At 47.4% G+C, this 24132-nt stretch overlaps 1 protein-coding gene across 2 annotated transcripts in view; it reads left to right on the top strand.

The window, feature by feature from the left end:
• PSMC3IP (PSMC3 interacting protein) overlaps positions 1–24132 on the top strand; it is a 330428-nt gene that overhangs the window by 204517 nt on the left and 101779 nt on the right. The window lies entirely within an intron of this gene.

Genomic DNA, 24132 nt, shown 5'->3' with positions numbered 1-24132 from the left:
CCTCTCTAGCACTCTGTAAGTGCACCCTATATTGTGTACAGGCACTGATATGGCTGCACTGATAAGGCGGCACTGATGGGTACTTATGGATGGCACTGATGGGTACTGATTGTCACTGATAGGTGGGCATGGATGGGTACTGATAGGTGGCACTGAGGGACACTGATGGGTGACACTGATTACACTGGTGGGTGGCATTGCTGGGCATCACTTATTTTTTTTTCTGTAATGGTGCCAGTTAGTGCCCATTTGTAGGCACTGATTGGCATGTATTGGGCATTTGGCATGTATTGGGCCATATGTATACCTGGCCATCCACATGCTGGGGGCTTCCCTGGTGGTCCAGTTATAGCATCCGAGGGGGGGGGGGTCTGCACTGATAAACAATCAGTGCAGACCCCCCCCCCTGTCAGGAGAGCTCTCCTCTACTCGTGTCTGTCAGATGCGAGTGAGGAAGAGCTGATCAACTGCTTTTCCTGTTTACATTGTGATCAGCCGTGATTGGACATCGCTGATCAGGAGGTAAAGAGCCTCCGAGATTGGTGTAGCGGTGTGTCAGACTGACACACCGCACCACTGATCGCCGTGATGCAAGCCCCCATGCGGTTATATGACGCCCAGTAAGGATAACTGAACCACCGCCCGGCCATCATTCTGCTATAGGCCAGGCAAGGAAGTGGTTAATATAAGATTAACAGTATATCCCCCTTCCACACTTCATATAGCTTTGTTTGACTACAAGTTAAAATATCCTGTATAGTTGACTTCTCTGTATATTTATTATATATGATATAAATAATACTTTTGATATTTCACAGTATAAATTAACCCCTTATAGTAGGGGTTGGCAGAGCAACGTTGGATGAGGCACAATGTTACACATTTTCTGGGAGTGCCCAAAACTTTGGCAAGCGGTGGCTAGTACTGGGAGTGACTATTTTGGCAAGCGGTGGCTAGTACTATTAAACACCTGACTAATGTCGATCTAGCAGATATCCCTGTGGCATGCTTGCTGCACCTCACGCAAAGGCCCATTTAAAAAATACAAGACCCCCTTACCATTTAGCTATTAAATGCAGCCAAGGTGTACATTCCCTTGTGCTGGAGGGCTGTGCACCCACCCTAAAAGTTTTTCTGGTTCTCTAAGATCAATGAACTCGGGGACATGGAAGACCTTATAGCCACCCTCAAGAACTGGGACTTGGGACTCAACTTGTTTGGGAACCTTTTACGAGGCTCTGGGTGAGAGAATTGGCTTTTCTGGTTCTCAGTGTATCTCTATGGATTGTCTCGTTACTTTCATTTTTCTCCTGCTATGGGCCTGGCCCCTGTCTTTCTGATGTGCGTGCCTCCCTTCTACCTTTTTCGTCCTTCCCTTCCTATCCCCCTCCCTTCTTCTGTTGTTCCCCCTTTATATATCGTCCCTTCAACTGGGAAATTTGTTCCTGCGGTTTCTTTGCTTTTATTATGTACATGATCATGTTTTTTAGATCCTGCTCCTTTTTGAGTTATACTGGCCACCCAGGGATCTCTCCTGGCCCGTTATTTTTTCACTCTATATCCCACAAGGTTGCATTACTAAGTTCAGATTCATGGAGGTGCCTTCTATTGCGCCCTTTCAGATCACGTTTATACCTGCCCATCCTAACTCGTTGTCTTGTGTACGCTCCGTTTAGTTGAGCTGCCTGTGTAGCTCTGATGTTTGTTATCAGCATTTCTATCTAATTTATCTTGCATTACTCTTGTCTCGGTTTGTATAATGTAACTTATGGTTACATGAATTACAAAAAAGTTTGTGTGTGGCTATAATACTATATTACAGCCCTGTCTGAAAATCAGTAAAACAGTGTTTTAGGTCTTTTAAATACAATTTTTCATCTGTGAGTGACGAAAGTCCATTTTTTTTTCTTTTGTTAAAACGAGCTGGTAGGGGGCGCATGTGCGGCGCAAATCTGACTAGTCCTATCTGAGCGGAGCTCCGTCACAACGCGGACTTGATCATCACCCCCGGGGCTGTTACACCCCTCGAACCAGCCTAAAAAGTGCCAGCACCCCCGGGGGAAAGTCTGGTGCATGCCGTCCGCCAGGTCCCGTTGTGGGAAACCGGCGCAAAGGTCTCACAAACTACCTTCTCAGGGCCCACGAGATGGCAGGGAAATCCCAAGATGGCGCTCCTGCAGGCAATCCAGCAGCCTCTCCAGTCTATTTATCTGGCGGAATTGAGGACCCCTTGCAACTTACTAAGGCAGACTTAGATGACAGCCTCACTGCTATGTATGTTAAAATTGCTGAGAAGTTTCAGACAGAACTTCACAAATCTACCAGCACTCTGCAACAGGAGATAGCGGTTTTAGGAGGCAGAACTGACTTACTTGAGATGAAGCATGATGAGCTGCAGCTCGCATACACAGACCTCCGCAGGGACCACGAGGCACTCACAGACTGTGTCCCAGCTCCAGGACCATTTAGAGGACTTGGACAACAGAAACAGACAGAACAATCTGAGAATCAGAGGGGTCCCGAGGTGGTTACTGATTTAACCCCGGCCATTTACAAGTTGTTCCAGTCCCTGTTACCAGCAACCCCGGAGGCTGTGTTTGCCTGTGATAGGCTCCATAGGCCCCTTCGCCATAAGCCCCCTGAAGACAAACCTCTCAGGGACATCATCCTATGCCTTAAGGACTACTTTGATAAAGGAAGAAATTCTTAGATCCTCCCGTAACACCCTCAACATCACCCTGGATGGAGTGAGAATCCAGATCTACCCGGATATCTCCCCCGCCACCCTGGATAAAAGACGCAAACTGAAGGAGATCACCATGCCACTTCAAGATGCCAGAATACAGTACAGATGGGGGTTCCCCTTTAAGTTGCAAGTTATCCACAACGGCTCTACGTTCATGGTGCTTAACCTACAAGAGGGTAAGGAGCTCCTGGTCAAGCTAGACCTGATGGCTGAGGACCTCCCGAAAATGTCTTCCACCCCCCGCACCTCAGCTATCTGAGCTACTCCTTCTCTGCAGAGGGACCGTAGAAAGCAGAGGCAACTAAAATTGACCCCCTGCTTGTTTTCCCCTATTTCGGTCCTGCCTGACTGAGTTTATTGCTGGTCCTGGACTACCAATTGACGGCCGGGCTCTTTCCTAGGCAAGTATGGGGCCCCCTTTACAGATCTGACCCCCGTTGTTGCCTGGCCCCCTGCCCCCCAGACTATCATCACACCCTGATGCACTTTTTTTTTTTTTATGTATTTTTATTGAAAAATTTTTGCAAAACAAAGAGAATGCATCTGGTACAAACAGACAATGTTGTCATTACTGACTCGACACAGGAGTCAACCTCGTGAGAGTTTCAAGTTAAGGCACATATAGATAACAATAAAGGTGAAAAATAAAAAAAGGGGGGGAGGGAACACCATGGATCTGAATACAGTAACTGCATAGTAAAAGAAAAAAAAAAAGAAAAGAGGATATTCGTCAGAGGTAGGAAGTACAAATCCTGAGGCCTAACCTCAACCAGTCGTCCTAGAAAACATATGGCAAAGTGTTAATGTACGGATTCTGGGTTAAGTGGAGAATTATCCCATACATCCCAAGTTTTAGAAAATCGGGGTAGAGAGTCTTGGACCAGGGCTGTCATATGTTCCATCCTGCGAATATGTGCAATGGCCGAAATTAGTTGTGATTGCATCGGTGGTGTGGGGGACAACCAGTGGGTAGGGATCACTCTTTTGGCAGCTAACAAAATAAATGCCATCAGTTTTTTAGCATGTTTAGACATACCCGGGACTGGAAGACCCAATAAGTAGTGTGTAGGATTCAATGGGACATCTGTCTCCAATACTGATTGGAGTAGATATTGAGCCGAGGACCAGAAAGGTGTAATTAGTGGGCAGTCCCAAAAAATTGGATAATGTGTACCAATGGCTTGCAGACATCTCCAGCACAATCGAGATAGTGAGGGGTCGTATTTATGCAACACTTCAGGGGTTTTGTACCAAAACATCCAAACCTTATAGGCCGTCTCTCTCTCCTCCATGCACCTGGAAGCTTTAGAAATAGAAGTCCAGATCTCCTGCCACTGTGAGAGGGATAAAGGGTTAGGTAAGTCCGCTTTCTTAGTGCTGTTTTTGATGTGTTGGATATGTATGCACACCCTTTTACAGTGATTGGTGGAGATTTTAATATGGTTATGTCCCCTGGTAAAGACAAACATGTGTTATTCCCTCCCCCTCCAATGTAGACTCCCTCTCCAAATCGTTCCGCAGACTTATTAGAGCCCGACGTTTATTGGACATATGGAGAATTAAACATCCTACTCGGAAACACTATACTTTCTACTCCCACCCTCATAAACTTTTTTCTGGATTAGACCACTTTTTCATCTCCACACCCCTCTTGACAGCTGCAGTATCCTCGGAAATTAATCCTGTCACCTGGTCGGATCATTTCTCGGTTCATTTGGATCTCTCTCTATCCTCGACCTTCCCCCGCTCCTGTCACTGGCGCCTCAATGAGACCCTTTTGCGCAACCCTGAGACTAAAGCTCAACTGACCACGTCCCTTACTGAATATTTTGAGCTTAACGCTGGCACCGTCTCCGAGCCCTCGACTCTGTGGGAGGCACATAAACCTGTATTCAGGGGGCATTGTATTGCAATCGGCTCCAGACTCAAAAAAGACGCCACACACCAAAGGGCCTCAGCTCTTCTTAGACTTCGCAAGGCTGAGGACCGTTTGCTCTCTTCTCCCACGGTGTCTGGGCTTAGGACGGTTGTCCACCTACGCAACCTCCTTAGATCACTTGATTTGCAGAAGATAGACAAATCCCTCCTATGGTCAAAGCAGAAGTTTTACGAGTACTCTAACAAACCACACCGGATACTTGTAAACAAACTTAAACCTAGACCTTTCCAGGCCTATCCTGACTCCCTTAAACAGCCCGACGGTTCCTCCACTTACTGCCCTCTTACAATGTCCAAAACATTTGGCAACTTCTACCATAAGTTGTATAACTGTTTACTCACTGATGATCAATACTCTTTCACCCAGGAGAAATTTAACTCCTTCGTGGAATCACTGCCCCTCCCCCAGCTTTCCCCTGACCACCTCCCGTATTTAAATTCCGCTGTCTCCCCTGAGGAATTAGCTGCGGTAGTGGAGAATCTTCCCACTCAAAAAGCCCCTGGCCCTGATGGCCTACCTTACTCCTACTACAAAACTTTCCTTCCGTTGCTGAGTCCGCACCTTCTCTCCCTATTCTCTTCCTTATTGATAGGCTCCGTTCCTGACCCCCAGTTTCTCCATGCTCATATATCGGTGATCCCGAAACCGGGTAAAGACTCCTCCCTCCCGGATAATTACAGGCCTATTGCATTGCTAAATTCCGATTACAAAATTTTCACTAAGATTTTGGCGAATAGGCTGTCCCGCTTACTACCGCAGCTCATCCACAAGGACCAAGTAGGTTTTGTACTGGCTAGACATGCGGGAGACAATACTAGACGTACTGTAGATTTAATTGATTTGTTAAACAAAACAAACCGCCCAGCCCTTATACTAAGCCTCGACGCTCAAAAGGCGTTCGACAGACTCAGCTGGCCGTTTGCTACACTCTCTCGCTTTGGCATTGCAGGTCCATTTGTCACCGCTCTGAGGGCGCTGTACTCCAGACCCTCTTCGCAAGTTCAACTATCCTCCTACTTATCACCATCCTTTTCTCTCAGCAATGGCACTAGGCAGGGCTGTCCGCTATACCCCCTGCTCTTTATTCTCTGTTTGGAACCCCTGGCAGCGGCTATCCGTAACCATCCTGACATTTGCGGGGTCCATTTACGCCAGAGTATAAATTGTCTCTATATGCTGACGATATCCTATTGACTTTAACCAGACCCCACACCTCCCTTCCCTGTCTACATGCTCTCCTACACCAATTTAGCTCGATCTCTGGATATAAGATCAACACTAATAAGAGAGAAGCTCTACCTATCCTTATTCACCCTGTGGAGCTTTCCCCCCTGCAGCGCAATTACGCATATCGCTGGTGTACGGACTCCCTCACATATCTAGGGGTTAACCTCACCTCTTCCTACTCTGGCCTATATCATGCTAATTTCCCACCGCTCTTCCGGGACATCGACCGACTCTTGCGACAATGGGACCTTCTTCCCATTTCCCTCATGGGTCGCATCAATGTCCTGAAGATGTCTATCATGCCACGACTTTTATACCTATTTGAGACGCTACCGATCCCCGTTCCCATGCCCCAACTCAAAGCTACTCAGAGGTCCTTCCTTAACTTTATATGGCACTATAAGGCCCACAGGATAGCTAGTTCGGTAGTGCTCACTCCCAGAGCGAGGGGTGGACTGGGGGCCCCAGACCTCCTTAAATATTATTATGCTACACATTTGAAACCGGTCATAGTATGGTCACATAGAATGTCATCCAGTGTGTGGTCTGACATTGAAATGAGCATTACTGCTCCGGCCCACCCCTGCTCGATGATTTGGGCAGAATTGGAAACTTCTATTCATCAACTCAGGAACCTTTCTCTGCGCCCCATGCTCTTTACCCTTTCTATCTGGAAGAAATGTGCCCAACGATTCTCCCTGGCCTCTCCGTGTTCGCCATTATTAAACGTATTGTTTAACCCTGATATCCCGGACAGCCTGTCTTACTCGCGCATGCTCCCTTGGACCCAAGCGGGCGTTTTCCAACTCCGTAATCTGGTACATCCACTTACACATTCGCTTCTATCCTTCGCTGATACCCAACGTAAATTTCAGGTCCCCAAGGGTCTGTTTTACTCCTATCTTCAAATCCGACATTACTTTAGCTCCAAAAACCCTACCCTTACTTTGAATAACCCTACCCCCTTTGAACTTCTTTGCTCCCAAGGCCCACACCAAACGAAACTTATCTCTGAAATTTACAAGTACTTACAGGCCTCTCCCTCTCTTTCTGGCCCAAGTCACCTCTACATGCACAAATGGTCTAGGCTTCTTGGCCAGACCATTACCACCCCCCAATGGCTGAAAATTTGGGAGACTGCCTCTAAAACGTCTCGATGTGTAGAACAGAAGAAGACAATCTATAAAATTCTAATGTTTTGGTACAGGACCCCACAGCTCTTACATAAATATGACCCCCGGGCTTCCCCACTCTGCTGGCGGTGTCGGAAGGCTATTGGATCTCTTTTTCATATTTTCTGGGAATGTTCGGTCATCCAACCTTTTTGGTCCTCTGTACATGTATATCTACAAGAACTTTCCGACACTATCCTTCCTTTAACCCCGATCCACTTTCTATTAGGTTTACCCTTTCCTGACATGCCTGCCAATGTCCAGAAACTTCTAGGCTATATTTTACTGGCAGCAAGACGGGCCATACCAGTCAGATGGCTGTCACAGTCCCCGCCAACGCTCCCACAGATATTGCAAACTCTGGAACAGATCCGTAGGATGGAGTACCTTACCGCTGTTGTTCATGACACGCTGCCTAGGTTTTCCCGAGTCTGGGACTTATGGGACCGTTCTCAGCTTAATCTGGGACTCCCTATAGCCCCCCCTTAGGGATTACCTGATGCTCTTCCTTACCCCCCCCCCCCCGTCAGTACATGCCTTTCCCCGAGGATGCCTCAACCTGGTATAGGCTCCTCCCGGTAATGAGCATGCCCCAGATCCAATGGTTGGCTAAGCTTTCCTTGCAGACACATAGCTACCTGGCCTATCCACCCATTGGGCTCTTCCTTACACCCCCCCCCCCCCCCTACTGACTCTTCCCCCCTATCCCCCCCCCGTTAATGGATGCATTACTGCTTTAACTGTACTTGTGACTTGATATTGCCTAACCATTATATTACTTTTTCTTGTGTTTATTTATTTTTATTTTTTTGTTTACTTTCCTTTTCTTGCTCTGTGGCCTATGGCTTGTAACATTGTTGACACTGACAACTGTTCTGTTGATGTACTTCCCTTTGTATATTCTCTCAAAAATTTTCAATAAAAATACAATTGAAAAAAAAAAAAAAGGGTTAGGTAAAATCTTGGCCCATCTCCACATATAGAGGTGAGAATCTAACGTAGGTGGTGATGAGCTGAGAAGAATCTTGTATATAGAGGATATGAGGCCTTTCTGATGAGGGCCACGAGTACACAGGATCTCAAATGCATTAGGTATTTCAAGGGTCATGGTAGATGATATGGAATGGAAATAATGTTTAAATTGGAGGTAGGAAAAGAAGAGCTGTTTTGGTATTTCATATTTGTTTTGGAGCTCTGTGAAGGATAATAGTTTGCGGGTCACCGGATGAACTAAGTGACGAAGGTGAAATATACCCACTTTAAACCATGGGAGCATATTCACAGAGGAAAGGCTATCTGGCAGGTCAGGGTTGAAAATAACGTTTAAAAGGGGTGGGCATGGAGAAGAGAGAGAGAGAATCTCCTGTGACATTTTTTCCAAATGGACAAGGTAAACAGCATCGGTTCAAGGCTTATGTGTTTAAGTTGTGTCATGTAAGAGGAGAAGTCAAACCACAACAAAGAGCAGGGATGAACGGGGCTAGTAACGCTAATTTCCAGCTCTGACCATCTACTGGTAGCCATAGATGATGACCAGGAGATGGTTGCCGAAAGGTGAGTTGCATAGTAGTATTAATATCAGGTGCCCCCAAGCCACCCTGGGAACGCGGGGCAAAAACTACTGTATGAGCGACTCTATGCGATTTGTTCCCCCAGATGAATTTAGTAAAGGCTCTTTGAATATTACTAAATTGTGGCATAGGGAGGGTAACTGGCAAGGTTTCAAAAAGGTAGAGACATTTGGGGAGAATGGCCATCTTGAGAATGTTAATCCTACCCAGGAGAGACAGAGGACATGCCATCAACTTGCGGAGTAGGCTGAGTGTTTTTGAAATCGGGAAGATAAAGTTAGCTCGATATAAGGAATGGTATGACGCCGTTAAATGGATGCCAAGGTATTTAAGTGATGCAGGACACCAATGATAAGGAAGTTGTGTTATAGGGAAGTAAGAAGCGGAGGAGGTACATGAATAGGAGGAGCCTCTGTCTTGGTTGTGTTTACTCTATATCCCGAGTGTTTACTAAAGGTATCCAAAATGCCGTGAAGATTGGGGAGTGAGATGTGTGGTTTTGTCAAAGTGAGGAGTATATCATCTGCAAAAAGAGACAATTTATATTCCTTCTGTCTCAGGAAACACCCCGATAACATCTGGGTTCTCCCGAATGGATGCAGCTAGGGGTTCAAGGCATAGTATAAGCAAGAGGGGGGAGAGAGAGGACACCCCTGTCTAGTGCCATTGCTACAGTAGGTGCCGCCGATATTGTGTTTCCAGTGCGATCCTGTCGCGCTGGTTCCTGGCGACAAGCTTCTCTAACCAGCGCAATCCCGTTGCGCTGGTTCTTGCGCTGGCTGCAATAGGAAAATGTAATTTTCCTATAGTAGCGAGAGAGCAGCGATAATGTCGCTTCACTCATGAAGCCTGCATGCCTTCTCGGGGGCATACCAGGCCCTTAGGTCCGGTAGGGATTTTAAGGGGAATCCCCTACGCCGAAAAAATGGCGTGGGGTTCCCCCCCAAAATCCATACCAGACCCTATCCGAGCACGCAGGCTGGTCGGTCAGGAAAGAAAGGGGGTGGGGACGAGCAAGCGCCCCCCCCCCCCGAGCCGTACCAGGCCGCGTGCCCTCAACATAGGAGGTGCCTTGGGGAAGGGGGGTCGCGCAGACTCCTGGAGGATGCTGGGACACTGACATAAGGGGCGGAGTCACCATGTGACATCAACCGGTGACCTCGCCCGTTGTTCCTATATAAGTCGCCGTACATCGCGTCCCTGGCATTGCAGCCGGAGAGAGCGTCGAGTCAACATCTCCAGAAGAAGAAGAACGGAAGGCGGTGGCGGCGGCAGCGACAGAAGACCGGGCCACCGCTAGTAAAAGAGCTGGAAGAAGCGGTGGCCCGGCAAGAAGAACCAAAGAGGGGGACAAGTCCCCCGAAGTCGGAAGAAGAGGGCGGCGACAAAGAAGAAAGCTGGGCTCCTCCGCTAGCAAAAGAGCAGAAGATAGCAGAGGATTCCGGCGAGAAGACCCCCGGAGCTGTGCAATAAACTATTTTAACCCTTGTGTGTTGTTTTTTTTTTTTTCACATGTGAATGGGTAGGGGTACATTGTACCCCATACTCATTCACATAGGGTGGGGGGCTGCTATTCCGATAAGCCCCCCGCCCGCAGACCCCGACAACCAACGGCCAGGGTTGACGGGAGGAGGCCCTTATCCTAATCAACACGGGGACAAGGTGCTTTTGGGGTGGGGGGCCGCGCGGCACCCCCCATGTTGAGGGCACGTGGCCTGGTATGGCTCAGGAGGGGGGGAGCTCGCTTGTATCCACCCCTTTCCTGACCGGCCGGGCTGCGTGCTCGGATAGGGGTCTGGTATGGATTTTGGGGAGGGGGCATGCCATTTTTTTGGGCGTAGAGGATTTCCCTTAAAATCCCTACCGGACCTAAGGGCCTGGTATGCCCCCCAAGGGGGAACCTATGCTGTTTTTTTATTTGGCATGGACTTCTCCCTTAGGATTCATACCAAATACAGTGCCTGGTATTGACACAATATCGCGGTCACCTACTGTATGTGTAAACAGTGGGGAGACAAAAGATGCTAATTATACCTGGGAAGGGAGTATAAGGCTTGTAGGGCCGATATAAAGGGGCCCGAAAAACCAAATTGGGGGAGCGTGGCAAACATGTAGGGCCAACAAAGTCTATTGAACGCTTTTTGTGCATCTAAGCTAAGGATAATAGCAGGGCGAGATGTTTTGTTGAGTAAGTCTATGAGGCCAATGGTGCCTCTGGTATTGTCTCCAGCTCGTCTACTCAGGACAAAGCCCACCTGGTCGCTATGGGTCAAGGAAGGAATCAGAGATGTGAGTCTATTAGCTAAGATTTTGGTAAAGATCTTATAATCAGAATTAAGTAGGGCAATGGGTCTATAATTGTCTGGCAAGGATGGGGGCTTGCCCGGTTTCGGGATTACTGTGATATGGGCGTGTAAAAACTGTGGGTGGGGTTTGGTACCTTTCCGCAGGGAAGTAAAGAGGTTTAACAAATGAGGACTCAGGATCGGGAGGAACGTTTTATAATAAAGATATGGTAAACCATCTGGGCCCGGAGATTTGTTGGAGGGTAATTCCTTCACAACTGCCGCTAGCTCTTCTGACGTAATGGGAGTGTTAAGGGTATCTACCTGAGATGTTGACAATGTAGGCAGCTTTAATGGAGCGCAAAAAGAATTAAATTCCTCCTGAGTGAACATGTGTTTGGGATTGGAGGCTAGACAGTTAAACAGTTTCATGTAAAATTTCCCAAATACTTTAGACATTGTAAGAGGGCAGTGAGTCAGAGTACCATCTACCTGAAGGAGTTCAGGATATGAGTGGAAGGGGCGAGGTTTAAGTCTGTTCACCAGCATCCTGTGGGGTTTCTTGGAGAAAAAAGTAAATTGTCTGTGGGTAGGGTGTTTGACTCTCCAGATATCTAATAGGTTGTGGGACCTAATGAGTTTGCAGAATGTGGTGGATTGACGTTCTGTTTTGGATGAAGGGATAGAGGAGAATAGCATTCGTCTGTCTCGTCTCGGGGACATGGTCATATTAAAGTCGTCTCCGATAATCATAAAAGGTTTGCCCAGGCTTCCAAAGACTTCAGTAAGAAATTGCATTTGTCCTGAATTGGGAGCATGTCAAAGTAAAGCCCCATACACACTTTTAGATTGTCTGCTGATTTTTTTCCATCAGATTTACCAAAACCATATAATATGAGTTCAAACCTTAGGGGTTTAAATGTGTATGCAATCAGGCAGGCCCTTGTACTACATGGTTTTGGTAAACCTGAAGGAAAAAAATCAGCAGACAATCTGATAGTGTGTATGGGGCTTAAGAGAACGGGAGAGATAGTCGCAGTCCACGAGAATGTACCTACCCTTAGGGTCAGCAAATAAGGATTTTATCCGCAACGGACATGATTTTTTAATCAGGATTGCGACCCCTGCTTTACCGGAGGGGTCAGAAGCCATGAAGGAGGTTGGAAAATGCTTAGCAGCGAATTTAAGAGAGCCCCCTGGGCGGAAATGGGTCTCCTGGACTAGGACTACATCTGCAGCTGAGGATTTGAACTCCTTCAAAGCTAACCATCGCTTGTGGATGGAGTTCAAACAGCAGGTGTGATGAGGTGAAACGATAATGGCCATAGCAGGCAGCGGATGGCTCCAGCAGGTAATGACCCACAAAACCATTATTATAAAGTGACTTTAGCTCAAAGTAACCATAACAAACAAATACTGTCCATAAATACCTGTATAAACCAGATGAGCAAAGAGTTCCATGGTGTATCCTAGGGAGGAAAAGCCTATAGTAGCATACAACCTCCATATTTGGTTCGTTTTGGCCACATTCTCTTTCACCTTTCAACCTTGTTAACAGGCCGAAAAAAGGCCTAGAAAAAGCAAAATAAACAAAAAAACGCTGAAATATGGCCTGGGGGTTAAAAACCACCCAGGAGTCCACGGTCGTGGAACAAAAGGAGGCACACAAGGGGCTCCAGCACATCTGGAGTGACCCCCGCCACCTTCCAATGGTGGTTAAAGGCAGCGGAAAAAAATATACTGTAGTCCAAAGGAGAAAAAATAAAAACCGATAACCCATGGGTATGGGTTTAAACCCCCAAATTAGGGGAAACATGGTGACATAAGGGCCGAAGCCGGAGATAGTCAGATGTAGAAGTTGAGTTCCCCTCAAGGTGGAAGTCTAGGAAAGGGATTTAGTTGGGGAATGGAGAAGGATTTCCGTGACTTCCCACGAACAGGGGTCCAAATCCGGCCTGGGAATGGATGTGGGTTTAGGTGTCATCGGGAGCGGAGTGGGATCCTCATCTGGTAGCGGCGGAAGACCAAGATTGCGGATTAATTCTTCACTTTCCTGTAGGTCTCTCATGGAATATTGGATCCCGTCTTTAGTGGCCGACAGGCGAAAGGGGAAACCCCAGCGGTATGGGAATTGATGGTCCTGTCGATGCATGGTCACAGGGCGGAAGCTGCGACGTTTAGCAAGGGTAATTGGAGATAAATCGCTGAAGATTTGTATCTTAGCCCCCTTGAATTCCAGCCGGGATTTATTGCAGGTAGCCACGGTCAAAGCTTCTTTGCTATCGTAGTAATGGAAGCAAACTATGATGTCACTGGGGTTAGCTCCTGCAGGGGGCTTCGGAGCAAGAGATCTGTGAGCTCTATCTAATCTCCAGTCTATGTCTGGGATCCGAGGGGCCATGACATTAAAGAGGCTGAGTAGGTATGGTCTGATCTCCCCTTCAGTAACAGTCTCAGGGTGGCACAGTGGTGAAGTGGTTAGCACTCTCACCTAGCAGTAAGAAGGGTCGCTGGTTCAAATCCCAACCACGACACTACCTGCCTGGAGTTTGCATGTTCTCCCTGTGCCTGTGTGGGTTTCCTCCGGGTACTCCGGTTTCCTCCCACAATCCAAAGATATGCAGGTAGATTAATTGGCTTCTGTCCAAAATTGGCCCTAGTATATGAATGGGGACCTTGAATTGTGGGCTCCTTTATGGTAGGAACCGACGTGAGTGTGCAATGTACAGGGATAGGGACAATTGTAGACACTCACTCAGGTTGAACTGGATGGACTGGTGTCTTTATTCAACCTTACTAACTAATGAAACTATGACTCCTCTGATACGCAAGTTTTGACGGCGTTCCCGGTTTTCCAAGTCTTCCTGTTGGGACTGGAACTGGGAGACAGATTGTTTCAAACCCGCGTTGTCTTCCTCTAAAATGTGCACTTATTGTATCAAGTCATCAAATTTCGTTTCTAGAACATGAGTACGTTCACCGATTTGGACAATCTCTCCCCGCAGTTCATGTGCAAGTTTTCCCATCTCCTTGGAGACATTACAGGCTCTCCTGCAGGATTTGACCAGCAGTTTGGCGTCTAGTACATCAACCGTCACGGGTGTAGACATTGTGCCTGAGGGGTCGTCCGTCAGGGTCTGCGGAGTGGCTCGTATGATGGAGAGAGTACCTGTGAGGATGCGGGAGTGCCTGAAGGCAGGGATGGGGATGCAGGCCTGCTTAGGAAGCGGTCTATAGTCTGTGAAGGCCGCAAATCTGGGGACTGAGACTGAGAAGGGTGCTTTGGCCCGTATTTCACCATGAGATGTTGGGACTAAGTATTAGATACATATGGGTGATGCCCCCGATGCGAAGGTGGTTGTTATGCGTTGCAGAGGGGCTTAGGAAGGCGGCAAGGGTCAACGTCGGATGCTTACATGATTACACGGCCGCCATCATGGGAGGCCCGATGAGTGCCCACAGTGGTGGCAGCTGTAGCGTGCAAATCTCAAGAAAACAAGAGGGGGGAGGGTTGGTGGCAGGTAGGCAGTGGTGCAGGCGGACTCCTGGGGTTAGGGCACTGTCCAGCAGGAAAGCCTGAAAAGCCAGCAGGAGAAGGGGGCTAGGGTGGGAGAATGTCTCGGGAGTCCCAAGATGGCCGCTGACTAGGCCTAAGCCTCAATCTCTGGGTGGTGTGGCGGCTGGAGTGGTATATATATCTCACTCCCAAGGGTGGCTGTTCCTTGGTGTGGCGGGGTCCCCTATCCCTCCCCAAGCAATCTGTGTTGAGGGGAAAGGATGCTGGAAACGGAACCCTATGGACCGAGATGGCCGCCGGCGCTCACTTGAGATCCCGGGGTCGCGATCTCCGTTTAATCCGCCGCTGGAAGGCCACAATCCTGCATCCCCAGGCGGGGGGTATCCTCCGGTTTGTGTATGGGGCCAATGCAGCCGTGGGTGTAGGTATTACAGCGGCCGGGACTCGGAAGGTGGAGGTAGGCCGCAAGATGGCTGCGGTGGATCTCCCGCAATGGCGGCAGCCGTGAGATAGCCCGGAGGGAGCAGGTGTGATGAGGTGAAACGATAATGGCCATAGCAGGCAGCGGATGGCTCCAGCAGCACGGATGGGTGAGTTGGGGCCTCTTTGGATGTGTCCCTGTCGTGGATGGAGGCGGATGGAGCTCCTTTCATACACGTCCGTCCTCCTTGGCTTCCGGCCACGCCCCCCCCCCCGATGCACCTTTTAAACTCCCTACAGCTCCCCGCTGTGCGGTAGCACAGTAGCTCCCTGTTTGGTTGTCCCCCCCGCTCTTACTGAAAGCCACACTAGAGGACAGTGAGAGGCAAGGAGAGCTCTGGACTTGGGAGTGCCAAGAGACAGACTTCTGTTTTTAGTTTTATTTTTTATTTTTTGTTGTGTTTGTTTTTTATTTCTACTTTTTGCCTCCTCTCTTACCTTTTAACGGGTCCTCAAGAGCGTTGGACAGTTAGTGTCCTTATAATCAGATGGTGTTACCCCTGTTGATTCTCAGGTTACCCTTAGTCGGGATGGTCTTTCCCCTCCCAACCCCAATGTTTGATTTTGGTTACATGTTTGTTCTTATTATGTTCCTTTTCCTGTGCTACGGGTTTATCTTCCACTTTCGGATCACTTATGAGGTGCTTCCTATGCTGTCGTGGTTTACACAGTATACATTGTTTAGATTGTTATGTGGAAGCCCGCTCCCCCTCTGGTTTGCCCTGACTTCCCCACCTCAACGGGATCGGGAACGCAGGAGACGCACTTCTCGAGACCGCCACCCTGGACTAAGCTCTACCCCCCCCCCCCAATTAAATGGGTATTAGGATAATCTCCCACAACGGTAGGGGGTTTAATTCACCCCAGAAGCGTAAAAAAGCTTTTCTGAACTACAAATGCCTGCGGGCAGATGTCATATTTTTACAAGAGACCCATTTCTCCGAAAAGAATCACTATAATTACTTTGATGGAGCCTATGGCTCTGGGCACTTTACCACTTTTGGGTCCAAGTCTCGAGGAATGGCGATTTTTGTGAAAAACGGTCTATCACTCGATATCCAGAATACCTACAAAGACCCAGCTAGTAGGTTTATCATACTCCAAGGTTCTCTACACGGTAAACAAATTACTTTTGCTAATATCTATGCCCCCAACGATTCTCAGGCATCCTTTTTCAGAACCTTCTTTCAAACCTTAGATAAATACAATTCCCCTCATGTTATCCTTGCCGGAGACTTTAATTTAGTGGCGCACTCATCCCTCGATAGGAGCAAGCCATGCGCGACCACTAATGCCTTCCCCAAATCTCTAAAATCTAGCCTACATTTGCACACTCTGGTTAACGCATGGAGGGACCATAACACAGGTGCAGGGAATATACTATTCCCACCCCCATGACAATTACTCCAGACTGGATTACTTATTTTGCTCCCCTATCCTCCTAGCCAATTCCACCTCCGCTGCCATTCATTCTTGTCCCTGGTCACCAGATGGTCTCCCTAGACATCTCCCATATTGGCTTAAAGCCCTCTGTGGCCAGCTGGAGACTAAAAAGAGGCCCTCTTATCAGACCCAGTGGTGCTCCCTCAAATCGCTAAACACATAGACAAATATTTCACCATCAACAAAACTGATGACATCTTCCCGGCCACGCTATGGGCAGCTCACAATGTGGTGGTGGTGCAGGGTTTTCCTTATTCAATTAGCTCCCGAAAGAAAGAAACAACGACTTAACCAGACTTACTACTGACCTCGACAAATTATACCATTTACACTCTCAGAATCACTCCCCAGACATACTCAAACAAATCATTACCCTTAAACTCGACCTAGATAAGATCCTATCGGACCAGACGGAGAAGGCATTGCGGTGGTCTAAGGCCAAGTTCCTCCTCCACAGCAATTCAGCCTCAGCAATGTTCGCGAGGAAGCTCAACCATTCCCTCCAACTCTCACACATATATACTTAGGAAACATGGTCTCTCACCCCCCGGAAATTCTAAAAATTTTCACAAAATTCTATTCTGATTTACTCTCTCCCCCCCCCCCGTCTTCTCCCCCGAACCCGGCCCTTAGCACTTGGTTAAATAATCTTCCCCTTCCCTCTCTCACTCTAGAACAAATGCAGGAACTGAACGCCCCTTGCTTGGACCTTGAAATAATTAATGTCTTCAAGTCCCTGAAACCCTCTAAGACCCCTGGGCCGGACGGTTATTCTGCTCCCGATTTTAAAAAATTTCTATGCACCCTGATTCCACACTTACAATCGTTATTAAACTATGTCCTCAAGGGTAATAAATTCCCAGATGGCATGCTTCTGGCAAACATGTCCCTGATCCCGAAACCCAATAAGGACCACTCCCTTCCCAAGAACTACAGACCAGTCTGTCATTAATACAGACCTGAAGATCTTCGGCCGCATCTTAGCAGACAGACTGTCAAACATTATCACCTCCCTAATTTCCCCAGACCAGACAGGATTTATCCCCTCCAGACAAATCACTGACAACATTAGACTTGCATCCAACGTAATCCAAGACGCTGACCTACATTCCCGTAAGGTCCTCCTCCTGTGCCTGGATATACACAAGGCCTTTGATAGTGTCCTATGGCCCTTCCTGGAACAGATTCTGGCAAAATTTGGTTTCTCAGGGACCTTTGTCCATGGGTTGCGGGCATTATACCACCATCCCCACACACGAATTAGGCTCCTAGGATGCAACTCAGACTACTTCACTTTAGGCAGAGGTACAAGATAGGGATGTCCCCTGTCACCTCTTTTGTTTGCCCTTGCCATCGAACCTCTCGCCCAAGCTATCCGCTTAGATAATATCAAGGGATATATTAAGGGGGAACACAAATTTAAATTAAGCCTATATGCTGACAATGTTCTTATGTTCCTGCCAGACCCCATTATTTCTATCCCTAACCTCCTAGTCACCCTCCATATGTTCCAAGAAATCTCGGGCCTAGGGGTTAACCTTTCAAAATGCTCAGCCCTTTTTAATCTCCCCCAAAGCACTACTTCCCTGATCCAATCCAACTTCGGTTTCTCCACAGATGGCCAGACGTTACCCTACCTTGGAATTAAACTGGCCCCATCCCTACATAAACTTTACTGTGCCAATTACCCCCCTGCATTTACTCGTATCAGACAGTTACTACACTCCTGGTGCTCTTTCCACATTACGTTCCTGGGCAGGATACAAGCGGTGAAAATGTCCATACTTCCCAAACTTTTATTCATTTTTAGAACCCTTCCCAACTATGTGTCCAAACAGACGATTGAACAGCTACAACGTGACGTGAACAATTTTTTTTGGCGTAATAAAAAACCCCGCCTTGGCAAACAGATGCTGTATAGATTGCGACCCTCGGGTGGCGTGGGCCTACCTAACCTCTGGCTGTACTATATTTCAGCTAGACTCCTGCCACTCGCCCAATGGCATACCTCCCCACACAGTATACCCTGGCTCCGCTTTGAACGGGCCTCGATTGCCCCTTTCTATCTCCCGGGCCTCTTATGGGCTAAATCTATCCGCCCCAAGGATATTTCTATCTGGAACGCTGTGGTTGGTCAATCCCTGCACTTTTGGTCCCTTTATAAACATAAATTCTCCCTTCTCCCATCCCACCCGAAGTTGGCCTCATTCATGGGCGACTCCTCCTTCCCAGCAGTGTTCTCGAGCCCAAATACCTTTACCCTGTGGGTGGCGGGGGGCTGGTCACCCTGGACTCTCTATTGGGGGACGGGGTGATCCGTTCCTTCCTATCCCTAGAATCTTCCCACTCCCTTCCCAGATCAGAGTTTTATAAATACCTGCAAATCAGACATTTCTACGACACACACTACTCCAGGTACAAGGCCACCCCCTCACTACCCTTGAAGACCTGTTTGTGTCTCTCCCCCCCCCCCCCCAGGGAAAGGGGCACAATCTCCCTATTGTATAGCTACCTGGGCGGCCTAGGCCTACCTGTCAAATCCTCAGCAATACTTCAATGGGAGGCAGAGACGGGTGAGGAGGCCTCCCCAGAGGAGTGGTCGCTATGAATCTGCACAAACTCTGTAGCTGTGAAAGAAATGAAACTCTACACTAGGTGGTACTACACCCCAGCAAAACTCCATAAATTTTTCCTTTTAGTCATGGAGAAATGCTTCAGAGGATGCCCTGATAAGGGTACCCATTTGCACAACTTTTGGAGCTGCCCCTCATTAGGGGTCTTGTGGCAACGGGTGACGGACAAGGTGGCCGATGTTACGGGGAGATGGACCATCCTCACTTACCAGATGTCTATTCTTTCCTGAGATCCCGGGAGCCACTTCCCCTAAACAAAAGCCTGCCCACACTTTATTTAGTGCGGTACAGTAGGCTATTGCCCTGTTTTGGCGCACCCCATGGGTCCCTTGGGACCAAATCCTTAAACGCATGGTGGCCATCCAGCCAAAAGGTGTTTCACACAATTATGGACACAATACCCACATATGAGTTGGAATTGAATTCCTGGCCCCCTGGTCTGTGATTGCCCCTCTCCCCTTCCCCTGCGTGGGTTCCTCCATATCATGATGCTCAACTACCTGCACCTCCCTACTGATTCACCCGTAGCTCTCTTGACTTTCTGTTTTGAGTTTGTTTTTTTCTGTTTGTTATACTAGCCTATGGACTGCCTGTATTTGTGAACTTTTACAGGTGGGCGTCAAGTGGCGGGATACTTTGCTCCTCGAGCTTAGGGTAGATTTTCCTCTTCTAACACTCTCCTCACTTGACCCCCACCTGGTTGCCACCATCTATTGTACTTTGTACTTGTGCTAGTTCTACAGGTATTTGTATTCCTTATTATACTACATCCGATGTATCTCCTTTTTTGTACTTGCTGAATTTCTTCAATAAAATCGTTTGTATTAAAAAAAAAAGCTGGTATGCAGAGGCGTACCTAGAGTCTCCAGCGCCCTTGGCGAGAATCTGTACCCTTTCATAACTAAGCCTATTTTTGACATTTGGTGTTTACAAGTTAAAATCCGTATTTTTTGCTAGAAAATTACTTGGAACCCCCAAACAGTGTGTGTGTGTGTATATATATATATATTTAGCAGAGAATCTAGAGAACAAAATGGCGATTGTTGCAATATTTTATGTCACACAGTATTTGTGCAGCGGTGTTTTCATGAATTTAAAAAAAACTAAACCGTAAAATTAGCCCAATTTTTTTGTATAATGTGAAAGATGGTGTTACGCCGAGTAAATAGATACCAAACATGTCACGCTTTGTAATTGCACGCGCTCGTGGAATGACGACAAACTACGGTACCTAAAAATCTCAAAAATATTTTTAAAAAAATTCCGGTTACCAGGTTAGAGTGACAGAGTAGGTCTAGTGTTGGAATTATTGCTCTCACTCTGATGATCGCGGCGATACCTCACATGTGATTTGAACACCGTTTACATATGTGGGCGTGACTTCCATATGCGTTTTCTTTGCTGCGTGAGCTCGCAGCGACGGGGGTGCTTTAAAAAAGTTTTTTCTTGTTTATTGTAAAATTAATTGTTTACAAAAAAAAACAAAAAACATTTCACTGATCATGATCACTTTTGTTGCTGTCACAAGGAATGTAAGCATCCCAGGCTGCACTGTATGTACAGACTGTACATCGTTTTAGTTTCCTCCTTCCCAATCCCAGCCACTCTCTCCCCCTCCTCCCTGACTATCTATAAAGCATAGAAAACTTTGTACAGATCTGAAGTCACCATGTGTTCCTGCTCCCCCTCCTTTTGTGTATATACAGAGCTGAATGAGAAGGGGGAGGAGACAGCTGTGTTCTGCTGTGTCTGTGTGAAACAGGCTGCAGGGACGGGAGACATGCATCTGAAGTTTGTGAGGTGATGTGAAGGTGGGCTGTGTGTGCGAGAACAAGTTAGAAGAGCAGTAGAATCAGTTAAGTGAAATGACTTGTGTACAAATCGGTAGTAAAATGTATTTAATCTGCTATGAATCGGTTGTAAAGTGAAATGAATCCAATATGAATCAGTAGTAGAGTGTATGAATTGAATCTGATACAAATCGGTTGTAAGTGAAATTGAGTAAATCCGGTATGAATCGGTTGTAAGTGAAATTAAATTACTCTGATACGAATCGGTTGTAAAATGTATTACATGAGTCCCACTCGAATCGGTTGTAAAGTGATTTTATATATAATATAATCTCTCCTGTTATTTTCAGAGTGGTTTAGATATTTTGTTCCCCAACCACATAGCTGGTTATTTATATTTACCAGTTCATATAGATATTCAATAATAAATTGTCCTTTTTTTAAACTAAATTATACACCACACTTTGAGGTATTTATCCGATTAATAGAAACAATAATCGGTCAACTAATCGATTAAGGAAATGATCGTGCAGCTCTAGTACCCCTCTAACGCACAATTACAAAGAGGAATTGTGGAATTAATTCAATAGATTGTTTCACAAAAAGGGTTGAATGTGTTTTTAAAAGAACAAAATATAAAGTAGAGTTGGTTATAATTATTGAAATGCATAGTAGGTTTGCTGATAGTCTTTGAGAGTGAAAAAGATATAAAAAATATATATAAATGGCAGCAATCACACAACCTATAAAATAGGCAGCTGCCCCTTTAAGTGGATATCACATTAATACAAATGGATGATGAATTCACTGTACCGGTTTAGGCTTATAGGTGAAAACCATTAACTATCCAATGACAACGTTGTCAAATGACCAGACAAATACAGACAAACTAACAGACTGACAAATATATAGGGGAACGTCTTCACTGCATGTGCATAAATATATGGACCATAAAAATGCTATATAGATTTAAGCAATGTGGCAGCATCAAACGTGGAACCAGGTAATGCTTTTATGAAAAAAAAATGGCAGCAAAAAATAATATAACTCAGAGCCATTCAAAAAAGAAAGGTAATTTTCATTATTTCCAGGCCTTCATTTCCAAACCCAAGTTGGACCCCCAGTTTGTCTGCAAACCCTGGACTTTAAAGTCCCCCAAACCTTCAGATAAACTTTCAGTGTGAGGGGGCACACCCTCTTTCCAAAGTGGGGGAAAGTTTGTTAGCTTTTGTGGACACTTGGACAAACCAGCGTCTTGAATGCTTGGGTGTCGGAGGTAGTTTCCAGGTACTACAGGCTAGAATTCCTCTGCCAAACCTAGTTCATTATTTACAATATGTAGCTGCACAGATTAGAAGATCTCCATATGGCCCTAACAGGGCACTTAGGGAAGGGCAACCTTGCCCCAGTCTCTGTGGCAGAACAGTCCCAGGGTTCTATGTCAACCTGTTCACAGTTCCTAAATGCCTACATTTAGGCTCAGAAATTCTACTTGAAGTCCAGCAGGTGTTAGTCTCGGGCTCTGAACATCGTGGAGTCTAAACTGTGTCCTCATTTCCGCATCACTGATTCCTATGCTTTCCTCGCACTTCCAGTTTGTGGACCTACCATTCGGCTTTTCCTCTGAAACTCTCGGATATTCACTAAGGTACTGTTAGCTTTGCTGTGCTCCTTAAGGCACATTAACATTGTGCGATACTTAGGCAACCTCCTGTTAAGAGAGCATGGGCTCTGGTGGACAATGTAGCCTTGAACGTCTAGACCTTGCAGAGGTTTGGCTGATTCCTAAACCTTCGGAAGTCAGAGCTGGAATCGACTCATTGCTTGGAATGTCTCCCTACTTTTCTTTTTCATTCATTCATGGACACAGCACCTTTTAATCTTGACCTTAGGGTTATATCACCACCTTTAGGAGAGGACTAGGCAGAACACATAACAGCAAAGCTGTACAGTACCGCCCAGGGGTTGGTCCTACTGGCTATAAACCCTCACTCTGCTACCAGCAGCTCCGTTTTTTCTGCCTAGTCTAGAAGGACCTGGCACCCTGTGGGGACAAATGGTCCTTGGAATTTTTTCTGCGTTTTTTTTGATTCCTATGATCTACAATCAACAGCCGGGCTGGGTGACAGGCTGGATAATATAGATCCTGGTAGTCTCCTCAGCCTGGCCATCGAGAGTGTGCAGACCTTAGCTACATGCTGGGTCGGCCACAACATGCCCTGTCTGGTCCAGGGGTGGCCGGTGAGCTATATGCTCTGGGACACACATATGACCGTCCGACAGCCACCCTGTACTGCTCGGGTGATGGGTCTGTCCGTGGAATGTGTCCAGCAGTCCTGGCGGGAGAAGGAAGTATGGTTCTACCTGTTTCGGCAGGATGGAGCAGCTACGCATTCCCTGGGAGTTTGACTAGGGGATCTCACCCTCTCCCTTTCTTCTCTCCCTGTCCCTTTCTCTCCTCCCCATGCTAAGGGGCTGCTGTGTGACTGGGCATAGGGGGTGCGGAGCACCTACCTGGCCGGGAGGTCTCTTGGTCCGGGCAGGGGGCTGCGTGGGTGGTTGATGGTGCGCTCGTTTTTTTCCTGTCTTAGTGCTGTTTTTGGGGTCTCTGTGTGCTGCCATGTGGGGAGTGGGAGCTGCGGCCATTTTCTTGTTGCCGCAGCCATGTGCTTACCCGCGGCCATTTTCTTGTGTCATTTTCCCAGCGGTTTTCTATGCTTTTGCTGAGGAGGCCCGCGGCCATTTTTTAGTAGCCTCAGGTCTGTTATCCTCTAGCGCCGGGCGCTGGTTAAACCTGGAGCAATGTGAAACTGACACAGAACACCTCGTGGCAGGCAGAGAGGAGAGCGGATGGCGGCAGCACAGCGCAGTACATGGGTCAGGGTGGTGAGTCCGGCGGGGGACCCTTCAGTCTGTGGCAGCTAGGAGGGTGGGCATTCTTTGTTTCTTGCCTTAGGTCCCTATGGGTGACAGGCAGGAGTGGGTCAGCATGGTGTCAGAAGCTGGCACTTCCCCAGATATCCCGGTTATAGCAACCGGTTTCCCTGCACCTGCCGTGCCTATGGACGCTGTCGGCGGTCCTGGAATCTTTTGTTGCCACGGTAGAAGCAGTATGCGGGCGCAAGGGGGGTAGAAACGCCCCTCCCCCCACCGTTGTCGGGGGGAAAGCTCCGAGTCAGACTCAGGTCCCACTGTGACAGGTGGCCCCTGTTCTGTGACGTTTCAGAGAATGTGGACCAGGACTGTTTGGACAGTGAGGATGACTCCGGGTCAGCGCAGGAAAAAGCGCTAGTAGGAGCACTTATCACAGCGGTGCGGGATACCCTAAA

Source organism: Lithobates pipiens, unplaced genomic scaffold, assembly GCF_037356315.1.
Source record: "Lithobates pipiens isolate NorthernLeopardFrog02 unplaced genomic scaffold, aLitPip1_a1.2 Scaffold_28, whole genome shotgun sequence".
NCBI lineage: Eukaryota > Metazoa > Chordata > Amphibia > Anura > Ranidae > Lithobates > Lithobates pipiens.
Note: the sequence above shows the minus strand (reverse complement) of the source record. Positions and strands in the feature narration are given on the sequence as shown.